We start from the raw sequence: 14,257 nt of genomic DNA on the forward strand, positions 1-14,257 counted from the left end.
AAACACAACAAGTTCACCAACTCATGATTTGGACCAGAGCAAGCCAACGCTAGGTGCTACACCGCCGCCATCAAAATACCAAATGAGGGATCAGATTTTGGCCCAACACCTCTCTAAGACACATGATGTTTTTTTCATTGTCCTCCAGTTATAAGGTCCTTCAGTATTTTCCCCTTACACTCGGAGGCAGTTCCAGCTGGTGTATCGCAGAGGACAAGATAGGAGACAAAGACCTACAGTAATAATCTGCAGAGGAACAGAGTGACAGACGGGAAAGAACAAGAGACCAGGATGTTTAGAACTGAGACAGCTGATATCAGTCATATCAGATCAGATCACATTAGAAAGTTGATGGTGTTCCCGCGGGACAAATGTTGAACACAGGTCGTTGTTACTTACGGACGCGGCCGAGCGAGCCTTGACCGTGAACTCGCAGTGTCATATCCATCTCATCACTCCGTCAAGAGGAGGGTGGACCTCCAATGCAACACGGTGTTGTGCAGCATGCACATCTGAAGAATCACGTGACAGGATAGGAGGAGGAGGACTTTTACTTATCAGATTCCACATCTGGCAGAGAATGATGAGCAAGGTTTTCGGGATGTGCAGGTCAAAAGACGTCTCGACATCGAGGTTAAAATTAGACTGAAAAGTAAGAAATATTATATCCTGCTTCACACTGCAATCATTTAAATTCTCTTTAGTTTAGTTTAGTCTGTAAAGGAAACATCCATCTACGTCACACCTGAACCAGAATCCGATACAGTAGATCGTAAACCCACAAACTCAAGAGTTTAAACACCAACGGGCTGCCGTCTTCAGAGACGTATATCTGGAAATATAATTGAATGTTGTTATTTGTGGCCGTGTTGCCTAGCGGCGGTCTATGAAAGGAGGCTTATATTTAGTTTTTTTTTAAATTCACCACCTCACTGGCTGTGATATATGGACCTTCAGACTGTGTAGCATCTAAAAAAACTGGCAGCTGGCTCGCTTTCTCTCCCAGTAAAAGCTTTTTTAAGGCTCCTCTGAGATTAATAACGTTGGGCAACGTGCTTAATGATGGAACGTTAGCTTAATGAGTATTTTGGGTTCAGGCTAAAGCACACCCAATGACTCCGGCTCCGTGTGCAAAGAACTTTTTGCAGCCGTTCTGGTGGGCTTGGGGTTTGCTGAAATACGGTTGGTTAGGAGGACTCTGGGAAAGGTAATGGGTGGTGAGGTCATTTCGGCAGACAGACACTAGACTGGTGCCATTATTTGCCAGTAAGAGTCAGATGGAGGTAGAGAAAGAGGGACATTTAGAGACAGACAGCCAGAGACAGAGGGTGATTAGGGTTAGACATGGTGCCACAGCGAGGCTTGGATCTATAGAAATGGCCTCTTAACATGATGTATGAGGCTCACACAAAAAACACTCACAGGGCTGGCGATGGTACCGTTGAGCTGCCAGTGGGGCTGGAAGAATACAGCCTGGTAAGTAGTGTTATGTATTGTATGCCACTGCTTTCAGCAAAACATTGATGTTATCTTGGAGTTGTAGTCCCCCTGCATGCATTTATTCTGAATTAGGAGTGCTGCTTTGTTGAGTGTGCTTGCACACTGCAATTTTGTTTTGGCCAGCCCCCCTGTAGTTTCTCAATTGTAATACACCAATTTCTTTTTCTTGGAACACAAATGGTTTTACTGCTGGTAGGTTATTGCTTTTAGATGATGAACTCTTTCCTAAAAAAATATACAAAGTAAGTTGTTGTTTTCCTCGAAATATGGCCTCTAACTGAACTACAGCACCGACTTAATCATCCTCCCCCCTGGATTAAATATTGTACGTGCAGAGTTTTTTGTGCTCAGATTTTCTGAGAACCGAGTGCGTCGTTGGTAAAAGGAATATAGCAGCTGGAGAGCGCAAGGACTTCAATCAATGGCCAATCAAATCAGCATGAATGCATTGCAACTGTCTCCATGGCTGAGAGTGAATGGCTTCTTCATATTAAATTCACCCCTTTTAGTGTTGTTTGTTCAATATTCCTTTCATATGTTAAATGAGGGTTAGTGGGGTGCTGAATCTGACTGAGCTCTCTGCTCAGCTGGGGGAAGTCATGCACAGACTGATGGTGTTTCCTTTACATGGCTCACCAAATATCCCTACTGGTTGACAGAACTGCGGGCGCTTAAAACCTACATTTCCTTCATCATGTGTAGTTATTGCATCGCCATGTGTCATGTAAGGGGGGGGGAGCTCCTATGTGCACAAAGGCAGCAGCAGTGGAGGCCTTAAGATGACATTCAGGAGCCTGGAATTGACGGGCTGTTAGTGTGAAACCTTGCATGAGGAAGAGAGATAATTAAGAATGACTGGGAGGTTGCCCTTCAGTGATGAACTCGAAATACTTCCTCCAACAAGGAGCCAGAGATGCAATTGGAAACTGAAGACTACAGACTAACACAGAGAGAAATAAAAATGCTACAAATTGGAGATAACAACAAGTGACTGCAGTATCTCCCATTTGGTAAAGAAGAACTACAAAAAGTTCAATGTCAATAAAATCCAAGAGCGGTATCTATATAAAAAGGAACTGCACGGCGTACGTGTATGTTTACATCTTGTTTACCACCAATACAGATATGAAACATGATAGTTACACCAAATTTAACCTACACTACAATTTTGTCCTTCCTCATTCTGTAAAATATGCTACATGTTGTTTATGTTAGGTGTGCTAGGTTATTTGCATAAAAAACACAATTCAAATGAAAGAAATTAGTATATCATTACTTAAATATTTGCTTTGATTTCAAAAAGAATATTGGCATTAGAAGTATAAATTATGTATTTTAAGCTGCTTCGAGCTGGTGTTAGGAAGTAAAACAGGTCATAACTCCTCTAATATCTGTTTTATATTTCTCTTAAAACGTCTGTTTAAACAACTCTGTGCATTTAAGTTTCTTTCAAGTTTCATAACTCAATGCAGCCTCCTTAAGTTAGCGCTTAGGTCAAACACCTTTCCCCTGTGCACGTGGCTTTATAGCGTATGTTCTTTCTGTGCTTTCCCACAATGCATCACACACATGCGGTTGGTGCCCCTTTGTGTTGACATCATCTCTGGACGCGGTGTACCAGGACGGTTTTGAACAGCGGCGTTGCCTCACAGAGAGAGGAAATATGTAAGAGCACAGAGAAAATGACATAAAAGCTACGGGTCTGTACCTTTATGATAATGGTCCATTATGTGCTCAATTACATGTTTGTGGGGTTTTTTCCTCCCTTAACACGTCAGTACATTATGACATCAGCTTTCACTTCCTGAACAACAAACCACCTGTGCCAAACTAGCTTCATTCAACCATGTACGTGTTTTGCAGTGGTACTTTTGTCTTCCTCGGCTCCAGTGCAACACTCACACTTTTTATTTTTTTATTTTAAATAAGGCCAGCATCCCATCATAACTGGAGACATGAACATGGTTAGCGAACTACGAATACGACATCATTACTTTCACATTTCCTGTGTCCTTAATTTTAAGAGAAAGAGAGCTGCAACGTCACAAATGATGTCGTGAACAGTTTACATTATTGTCTGCGTTTCACGTTGCTTGATTGCCTTTACGTGTACCTTTTAAATAATCAGGCGCTAATCAGCGGAGAAGCCAACAGGTTCACATTCCTCAATACAAATGCACTTGAAAAAGCCAACAATAATATTTATTGTTATTTTTGACTTGGAGTGCACCCGATTATTTAGAGGCCCACCTGATGGCAATCAAGCTGTTAATAAAATGTACTCCTCGTCGTCGTATCCTGGTGTGTGCTGGAGCTTTGATTTGGTTTTACCCTGCACCAGCTGGCAGCCAGGAGACAAGTCTGTTTCCAGCTTTTTGGACAAACGATGTTATGTACCGGAGAGCTGACGAACAGATAACTTCTCAGCGAGCGATTATTGCTAATTGAGAGCTGAGCTTTGTCTCCCACTGTGTCTCCAGCTTCATCTTGCTACTCTAAGTGACACGAGCATATTTGCATTTGTGTTGTGTTTTGCGGTCGTGTGTTTTGCGGCTGACGATGTGCACATGTGCACAAAACCAGCACTGTGCACATTGTTCGTGTAGTCAGTCACAGACGTGGGAGTGAGGCCAGGTCGTTTGGGGAAATGACTTACAACAGAGAGAGAAAGGAATAGTGATGGAGAAGAGTTAGAAGAAAGTAAGGGAGCAAAAGAGAGGCCAGAAGAAGAAATAACTAAGAATAACTAAAGTAAGGGAGAGAGAGGTGAACTGAGGTTTGATGAAAAATTCCTTTTTGCCTCAGATGGGATCCAAAGTTTGTTTGTTCTCTCTGAAGCAGACTTTCAACAAACCGCCGGCCACCCTTCCCATCGTGGAGCGGAGAGAAATGACCTTTCAATCCGAGCGTGGCAGAGTGTGTGATGTTGTGGGGACTGCGTGATAACTTGGCCCTCCGAAATTTGCTGTTAAAGACGTTTTTTTTCTTTTCTTCTGAGAGTGGCAGGTAAGATGAAGCACTCACGGGGTTCTAAAGCCTGGTTATAAAGGGACTGACGTGGAATTTAATGTACAGCAATAGTCTCATGGTTCTAAGCTTGTTTTCCCCTGAATCAATAAAGGTTGAAAAAGGCTGTTTTCTGAGCTTGAGGCAGACGGATATCATGCATGTTTACATACATTATTAATGATTGTATAAAAATTGACAGTTAGTGACTGGAGAGAAAGGCAGCAGAGCAGATCATACCTGTGTTTCAACGTGTTGTGGAATGCTTGATGGTGTACTAAATGAGATAGTTTTAATATAAATGGTTCAGATGTCATCAGCATTGCACTAACAACATAGTTATTAGCATTGAAGGAAGGATGTAGTAATCACCATCATGAGCCGCGAGCTCTCAGAAATGGTTGACCGGCTGCACTCGACGTACAATACCACAACAATGTGAAAACAGTGTGGGGCTTTTTGTGAATTTAATAATGAAATAGTTTAATCAGATTATGTATTCATGTTCGCTGTAATCTTTTAATCCCTAATCCAGATAAAAGACAGTGAAATGTGATACATCTGATAGCGAATGCTCCCCTGTTGTTGTGTCATCATCAGATAAAAGTGAACAATGAACACAAAGCAGACCTGCTCTGCTCCTCCTGCACACTCTCAACACGGGCTGCACTAACATCACACTGCGTGAGTTTTAAACCCTGGAAAGAAAGGACAGAAAGCTTGAACACAGAGTACCTGCATGTGTAACGCTACCATTGGGTTCCATTGTGCTCAAGCCAATGGAACTGTAAATGGGCGGAATCTGAAAAGAAATAACAAGGGATGTTTTCTATTTTTACTTTACAAATGCATTACATTCAGCGTTGAGAAAGCAGTCTAAAAACAATTACTTAGCCCTCTAGTACTGTAACTAATGGATTTACGGAGGGCTAGTCCCTGAGAGAAGCTGCTCTGCAGAGTGTTTTGTTATTCATGACCCCACGGGTCAGAGTGGATCATCTCGCTTACACCAGCCAAGTATATTGCACACTGGCCAATCAGAGTCCTGCGTGCGCTGTGACCAGAGGATGTTCCGTTTTTATTACATCAAGGACTTCAGTTCAAAATGAATCGTAAATAAAAACAATACAGACACACGTTGGGTTCAGACAACCTGAAGTAATTGTGATCAAAAAACTTTCTAAACTAACTAATGAACCCGGTTCGGGTCCTGGACCGAAAGGTTGAATTGGTATGAAATAATAAAGAGACGGAACCATGATGCACCTGTCAAATAGAAAACAACTCTAATCTAATGTCCCCCACACAGTCTACTGTATGTGCTACCGGGTTGAAAATGGAATAGGATACAATGGAATATTGTGTTCTAGAATGGATGTTTCAGGTGTATTCTTTAACTACTGCAACGATGTGGAGGTCATGTCTCAAAACATGAAGATTCTGTGCAGATTATTTCTCAAAATACATCTTAAACCGAGTTCCTGTTAATCTCTACGAACGGATATTTGCATGTGAATACAGAATCTTTAGGCAACGGGACTATACTGTGAAGCGTTCTGGTTTTCATTTTTTAGTCCGTTTGTAGTCAGAGTAGTCTTGACCAATCGCGTTTGCTTGCATGCAAAGTCAAAAGTTTTGCACAGAGTGCAAACAGGTGGAACCCATCGACTATTCTCTGACCATGATTCTGCTTTTTACTAACTTAGTTAGCTTGTAAACTGGCTATTTGTGAAACAATGTGGTCGCAGATGTCTTCTCTAAACTCTTCCTGAGTCTCAGGTTGCTAATCAGACTGTAAACAATGATGGTGTACCAACGATCCGTTATCCTGACATCCTCTGGCTGCACCGGGACCCCTGACATATTGAGAGGCTGAATCGTCTTCAGACCAATAACCAGGGTTCAGATATTGGGTTTGTATTGATTATAAAGAGAAAGTCTAGTGGTACTTGTCCTCATCCTCTTTGTCTCTTAGCATACATGTCACACGATGTGTAGCTCTTTTCCTTATATTGCAACATCAATATGTAACTGTTGTCTTGAAATACCAATAGTCTGTTCATCACAGTAATTTGCACCAGTGTGCCTTTCAGCAAGTTATTTTCTTCTCTCGTTGCTCCAGCGCAACATCTCGCTGTCGGAAAAAGAGAGAGAGAGCGTTGATAGCAGTTATGTGTATCGGAATCATTGAGATCCACATGTCACATATCGTATTTCACAGTTTCAGTTCTCGCACCGTACGACTGGCTGTTGTGTGGATCAGCAGCTCTCTTAACACCAGAAGTATCACACTAACGGAAGAACATCGTCATGTGCTTCTTAGTCAACTGACTGTGACATATTTCTCATAGCAAAGCAAGTTTACATGTATTTTTCCACAGTGTTTCGCACCACCTGCTGCCTCTGTGCTGCAGGATGTTTGACTGAGGAGGATGCCACGTCGAACCTTGAGCTCCTCCAATGAATCCGGTAACTTGAGATCCGGTTGATGCTCGAGGCTGCAGCTCTGTGCTGACGCTCTCACCATCTCGAGTGCTTTGTGCTAACGGCTTTTAACATGGTCACGGTCAGAGAGAGAGAGAGAGCAGTTGGCTTTGTCTGGGAGAAATGAGGGAATGATTTGTAAAGCCTGCTCATTTGTCTCCACCACGTCCACTTGTGTCTGCCCCTTTTACCTCTCTTTCTTCTCCAATAGCCTCCCCACCATCTCGCCTCTGCCTTTATTCCCAACTTTTCTTTATTGAATCATAAAACCAAAGGGTGGCTATAGTTAAAAAAGAAAAAAGATCTCAGTATGGGCTGGAGAACTATGAGCTTTTTTTAATTTCCCTTCACACCTTACATCACTTGATTAATTAACCAGTGGGAGCAGCCTTTGGTCAGCGTGGCCGTAACACTGCCAGGGAGTAATGCGGCAAAGTGGGCCAGGCTCGCTTGAGATTTACGGACTCGTGGTGATTAATTATTCAACACAAAATGTCGTGCTAAATGTCATGTAACAGTATTTAATGCACGTGTAACATTTGCAGTAGCAGGGTGGAAGAGCTGTAAGAGAGGGCATTGGAACGAGGAAAAGGTCCCGGGTTTGATCCCCCACAGCATTATGCCTTCATCACGGCCCCGCCTGCTCACACATGGTTCAACAGCATCGACTAAATGCATCCCATGGCCCAGTGTGTCACAGCCTTTATTCAAGATCAAAATATGATTTATTATTATCTGTAAGGTAGAGATTCCTGTTCAATTAAAGTTTTCATATATAATATCTGTCTCCTACAGAATTAAATTCATATTCTACTAATTTGCTTTGCCAGATACAATTTGGAGGAACCATTGGGGGAGTCTGGGTGTGTGGGTGGACCCGCTGCTCCTCCAAATTTAATGACAAAATAAGTCAATTACCCTCCAGAACAACACGTACGCTTTTCCGATCTGATGCCCCATCAGCATGACGTCATCTCCCTTAAGACCTTTGTGCAAAAAAGAAACTGTTATGTTAATAAAACTCCGCACACACTTTGACTCTTTGGACTACGGGTAGGGAATGATTGTGGTCCCAGTTAGAATAAGAACCCAGGATTAGTGGGAAACAAGGAGCAAACCGTTGACAGCCCGACCACCTCCCTTTGCAGACCTTGTGGGAGGACAGTCTCAATTCTTCTGCATTGAGGCAGTGAGAGAACACAATCAGGAGTTTGGTGTCACTTTTAGCTCAGCGTGAGTCTTTTCTGCGTTTTGTCGTCATTTACCGTGGCGCTTCTTTCTGCCCTCTGATCTCTGTGTTTCCCTGATGGGCGGAGCTTAGACACACTAGTGTGTGGGGAGACTAGCTTGTTGATGTCGCTGCCAATATTAGCTGCTCTGTTGTCAAAAAAGTTGGGCTGAAGAAAAACAAACATGCAGGCAGGTTGAAATTCAACCGTGGTGTTTCTAACCCTGTCTGGAGATGCAGTAACTTAACCCAAGTGGGAGTAGAAGAGCTGTATGTAAGGAAAAGTCTGCTTACCGCTGTAGACTAATACTTGCAGTGTGAAATGCTAAAGGCATTGAGGAAGTGCCCTGTCTTCGAGCTAATATGTTAAACCCCTATTTTTAAAGATTGTCGCACACTTATAATGCACAACAGCAGGATTTATGCTTAGTTTTTGGAATGTTTATGCAGGTTGCTCACACAGATGCTGCTATTAAAACGATACAGCTTTATATATTGTAGACTGTTGTAGTCTGATTTTTGAAAGCACTTTCTAAATAAAAAGGGAGTTCAGATTTACCCGACTGCTTATCTTAATTGATGAAAGAAGTAGCCATGTGTAGTATTACAGAACGTTGGAGGATCAAACATAAAGTCTCAGTGGTACATCCTGCCCTAAGTCCTCCGTTTTAACATTGCCAATACATTTATCATGCAGTTCAAACTCAAGAGCTGTATTGTCTTTTAACGCCCACCCGCCTCTGATTCCTCCGTCCTCGCTCAGCACTCGGGGGACAGCTGGACCGCACAAAGTGAGCAGAATTTCTCTCTCTCTCTCTCTGATGTGAGCAAGAGGTCTTCTGTCAAGTGAGCAGACTATCGCTCTGCTCAACACATGGTTTGATACAGAGTGCCTCGCGTTCACAGACATGTACACAGAATAGCCAGAAGGATAGAAGGAAGAAGAGAAAAGAAAGAAAAGACTGAGATGAGTCGTCTGGTTAATTGTCCGTTGCTCTGGGACTCCGGCTCAACCCACGGCTCATTAGCGAAGAGTTCCAACCTCCACGGACGCTCTGAGAGATGATTGCTGCGTTCTCATCCCCTATCTGCAGCTTTTTACAAAGTCATTTATGTAATTAAATATCACCAGTTGTTGTTTTATCACCCGGTGATTAAACTCGGCGGCTGAAATGTTAAACCCAGTAAAGAAAAAGAAAATCAGCGACGCCTTGCGTGGAAATGAACTGGAATGTTTCAGTGGACTGAAAATGACTTTGTGTGAAGCTTCTATGGGTCATTAAAGGCTGATTGAGTGATGGGTTTCTTTAATGTCAAATTCCCACTGAATGGAACAGCTCCACTCAACTCAACTCACTCTTTTTTGGTTCCAAATTAGCAAAAGTTGTGGATAGTACCTGTGGATAGGTGCTTTTTTTTGGGACCACCTCGGTCAAGGTTCCGAGTGAGCTGAGCCGAAACCAGGAGGTGGAGCTACGACACTGCAGACCACCGATTGGCTAGAGAGAATATTCGCAAGACAACCTGCACAAACCGGCCTTCTTAAATAACCAAACCAGCGACCACAATTTATTTTTCTACGATCTGCAGTGGAAGACGAAAGTGAGTCTATTCGAGCCGAACCATGCACCGGAAACCAGGCCAGACAACTCCTACAAGAAGAAAGCACAACGTATCGGATGACGCTCTGCTTTTCACTTACATTTGCAAACACTTCTGTAAACATGTGAATGTGGTAAAAGCAGCCTGCCACGAGTGTTCAATCAACACTTCTTGGTGGCAGCTTGTTTCCTTCACCTGATTCAAGTTTCAATCAATGCCGGGGGTGGTTTCAACATCTAGTGTGAATGTTTTCAGTCTCTGCTCTCTCACACATTTCTATAGAATCAAAATGTAGTTTGACCTAAAGAATGCAGTTCTCTGTCACATCTCAAGTGTCTGTGAGCTGATTGTGCTGGGACGATTGTAAATTATTTTGGTTTCGTGTACAGGGACACAAGTTGTTAATTTTTCACTTGTTGCTGAGGATGAAAACAATGCCGAGGGAAAGTCAATGCATCCACATGACGATGCAATGGTTAGAGCTTGTGATGTAGAATAATGTAATGCAAAAGTCTTCTTATTGTGGGCAGCAGAGGGGCTGGATGGGTCCAACATCTACAGGCCTTTCCACCATGAGACTGGTGTTTAACAACTTGCGTCCCAAAGCGTTGTTGTGAAGCGACGCTTTAGTGACTGTTTTGCTCACTAAATGTTTCTCGTTGCCTGAACCTAACCCTTCGTTTTGTTGTCCAAACCGAACTGTTCAGTTATTTTAAGCCCATACATGATGCTTTTCCTAAACCTGTCTTTGTGGTTTTGTTTGTTGTGTAATTTCGTCCCAAATGACGGAAAATGAAATTGTGCCAAACGACACGACAACAGATTATTGGTAGCCATTAGACTGGACAGCGGCTCATCATGTATCGTCAGCATAAACTTTTACTTTTACGTATTTTGTGTTTAATAATTCCGCTGAGGGCGCTCACATTATTTGAATTTTCCATGTATGGCGTATCTATTATTATTTTTTTATCAGTTGCAGTTATTAATTTGGCAGAAATAGACATTTGAGTGAATTAGAATGTTCAGAAATGTCCAGAGCGAGCAGGAGGAGAGTCACATCTCTCCAGCTTTCATCACACAGTAAAAGGTATCTGACCAGCTGGACCTGAGAAGGTGATAATGAGCAGCTGCTGAAGGAAACCACAAGTCCTTTTTTTGTAGGTGGCAGCTTTATCAATAAAACACTCCGAAAAGCCAAACCATTGAAAATACAAGGTGAAACATCTCTGTACTGTCGATGAGGAGCGTGTCAGAGGAGAAGTCAGTGCTCAGCTCTTTTCAGCCATCATGCCAAAAGGTCAATTCCCCTGTAAGAAAACCATCATATGTACTGTGTGTCTGCTCCCAGAGGAACAGACCAAGCCTTTGATCAGTCTTTATGTTATTTATATATATATATATTTATTTATGTATTTAATAGTGAATGCTAGCGGCTTTCCACTCCCATTCATGCAGGGTCAACAGTCGTCTTGACCCGTCTTGCATGCTGTCTCTTTCTCTACTATTTTGCCGTCTTTCTCATCGTTTCCCACGATGTAAAACATTTGAACGTGTGTCTCTACACTGCAGTGTGTTCAAGTGAAGACCAAAAGCTGGAAAAAGAAGAATTACCATCGCCCTTGCCCGAGGAAAGCTATTTGATGAATTGTAAAAAAAAAAAAAAAAGTCGGAGCGTAGATGGCTGCTGATTGTGAATGGTGCCGTGTCTCGACTCCATAAGGTGCACACTGACAAGTAAAGACCAGAAACCTTAAAAATCAATAAATGAGTATTAATTCCTCGCCAAAGGGAGCCTGCTGTATGTCTCATTGGTTGAAAAGCAGCTCTTTTGGACTTTTGAAAAGAATGAGAGAGAGAGAGAGAGAGAGAGAGAGGGGAGGGGAGGGAGGGAGGGAGGGGGGGGGGGGGGGTTCGGTTGTATTTTTGTGAAGACGTTGCCACTTGCGGTGTTGGCAGGTCAATATTGATGAAACACTTGAAAAGGTGGAACAGCAACACAAAGGCTGTGCAGTAAGTACCAATCCTGTGAAGCTCACAACATGTTGCTTTCTTTGCTCACACTGGCAGAGGTGTAAATTAATTGTGGTAGTTTTGGAGGCTTGAGGTTTGAAGTGTTAAGGTGCAGATTATCCTGTATAGTGCTGTGACTACTGATGCACCAACAACATTGAGTTCTTACAACTATACTGCGGTCTAAACAGATTATAACACATAAGTATGTTTATAATGCATTGTAGACATGGGTGTCATTGGAGGAGTTACTACTGCAATTTCAAGACACCTTTTTGTCATTTCAATATTTAATTTACTTTATTCTGGTCTGACTTCTTTAGAAGTAAATGAAACGTTTTTCATTCTGAGTGAAATTATCCTCCATAGCTGCAGAAGAGGAAGGAGAGGAAGCAATAACAGCTAGAAGAACTCTGTCTTCAGCTGCCATTCATGAAACCAGCGCTGGACTCGGCAGCCTAATGCTCAAGTTAAATACGGTCATGTATAATGGAGCGTCAGTCTGAATGGAGACAGGAGACGGACAATGAATGTGGCTGATACAAAAGAGGGAGAAGACAAAGGTGAAGAAGCAGCAACACTTCAGGAGTGAATGAGGAAGTCTATCCTTGAGGCTCCTGCATTCAGACACAACCACTTAGGGCTAGTGCCGGCGTTACGTAAAGACGGGGCGGGAACCAGGATGAGAAGAAAAGACACAGAACTGAGAAAATAAAAATACATTCAATCAGTCGTACTCCAGAAGAAGTATGGCATGGGTAAGAGAGTGCAAAGAAATGGTGCAAAGCAAACCACTTGTGGACCCGTCAGACTAATAGTCATGTTAAATACCGGCTCACAGGCAGCGCATTGTGCAGATTGACTGCTGTATCTAGGCCATCATAAAGAACCATTAAGACTGGCTAATAAAGAAACGTCCCTCAGCCCACAAAATGAAGTCATCATAGCAGTTGGAGGATGGCCTGAGGCGGGGATGAGAAAAAGAAGACGGAAAGAGCGGCGGGTAAGACAATGAAGGCGGGAAATCAGAATATAGAGAGAGAGAGAGAGAGAGAGAGAGAGAGAGAATGGAGGTGGAAGACGGAGAAAAGTGTGTGCGAGCAAAAAAGAGAGTGAAAGAACAAGAACAAACTGTCCCAAAGGACCACTCATCCAGGATCTAATATAGTCGTATTCCCTCCGTATGTCCGTTAATTACTTCCTCTGTAACCATAACGGTGAAAAGCCCGGGCTGGTAGGAACACCTGGAAAATGAACCGCCAGCAGAACCAACTGAATCTGGGTTAATTACTTGATCTGCTGTTGCAGCGATGGAGCTCCGTGTGTCTCGCTGACAGCCTCGAGCGTCGCTTCATCGTGGTGTCACAGAATTTGACAAAAGAAGCATGTTAGAATATGTCGAGACGATGTTCCTGCACGCTGATTGCTGATTTTCACGTGTCTGTCTCATGAAAGATAAGGGCCAGTTTGTAGTCATGTCTGCATTCAGCGGTGGTTCATGAAGCAGAACATTTACATTTTGGAATGGGACACCAGTATGTGGATATTTCTTCCTCTTTATGTTTCTAAATGACCTCAAACATACATATATTTGGTAGTTATGTGTTGCAGCTTCTTGCTGCTCTCTGGACGAGAAATGTATTAAAAAGATATATTTGTTTTCATGAAGCCAGGCAGGTTGATTCTGGCCAACGTCACCCTCCGGACTAGTTCCGCATCGCCAGTCGACACTCTCCCTCGCTCTCATCAGTCACATATAATGTGCTTTCATTCATTCCTCCCTCTCTGTGCATCCGACTCCCTACAAAGTGTCTTTCTGCGTGCCTCCATATGACTTTCCTCCCTCGTCGTCTCCCTGTCAGTGAGAACTGATCTTATACAACAATATGCTGATGACAATCTCTGCAGAGCACAACATAAAAGAGAGAGCGAGCATGAAAGAGCGAGGAGAGACAGAGGGAGAGTGGGAGTGTGCTCTAATAATACAGGGCTTTATTAAAATGTCAAACACAAAGGACTACAGAAAAAAGGGATATTACTGGGAACCAAAAGCACATTAGGCAGAAGTAGATTTCCTTGAGTGGGGGGAAAATGTCAGTAGATCTTAATTTATTCTAACCTCAGACATCAAAGCTGACTGCTGTGCTCAGTTGCAGGGCTTAAAACAAAGGTTGCAAAAATCAATTGATGCCAAAATAATGACATTCAACAAGACTGAATCATCGTAAAGGCCTTTAAACACCGGGGACGTGGCCAATTAATGACACGAAAATACTCAAAACGAAAATATTTCCGAGCCAGCAAATATTTCAAAGCCAAAACTATTCATGCTGGCTGCGATGCCAACTTGCTGGTAAACGATTGGTATAGATTTGTGCAGGCAGAAGACAAACTACCAGGATCCTATTGACCCAGCGTCTGTGT

This window comes from Anarrhichthys ocellatus, unplaced genomic scaffold, assembly GCF_004355925.1.
Source record: "Anarrhichthys ocellatus isolate YVR2014 unplaced genomic scaffold, GSC_Weel_1.0 scaffold3, whole genome shotgun sequence".
Taxonomy (NCBI): domain Eukaryota; kingdom Metazoa; phylum Chordata; class Actinopteri; order Perciformes; family Anarhichadidae; genus Anarrhichthys; species Anarrhichthys ocellatus.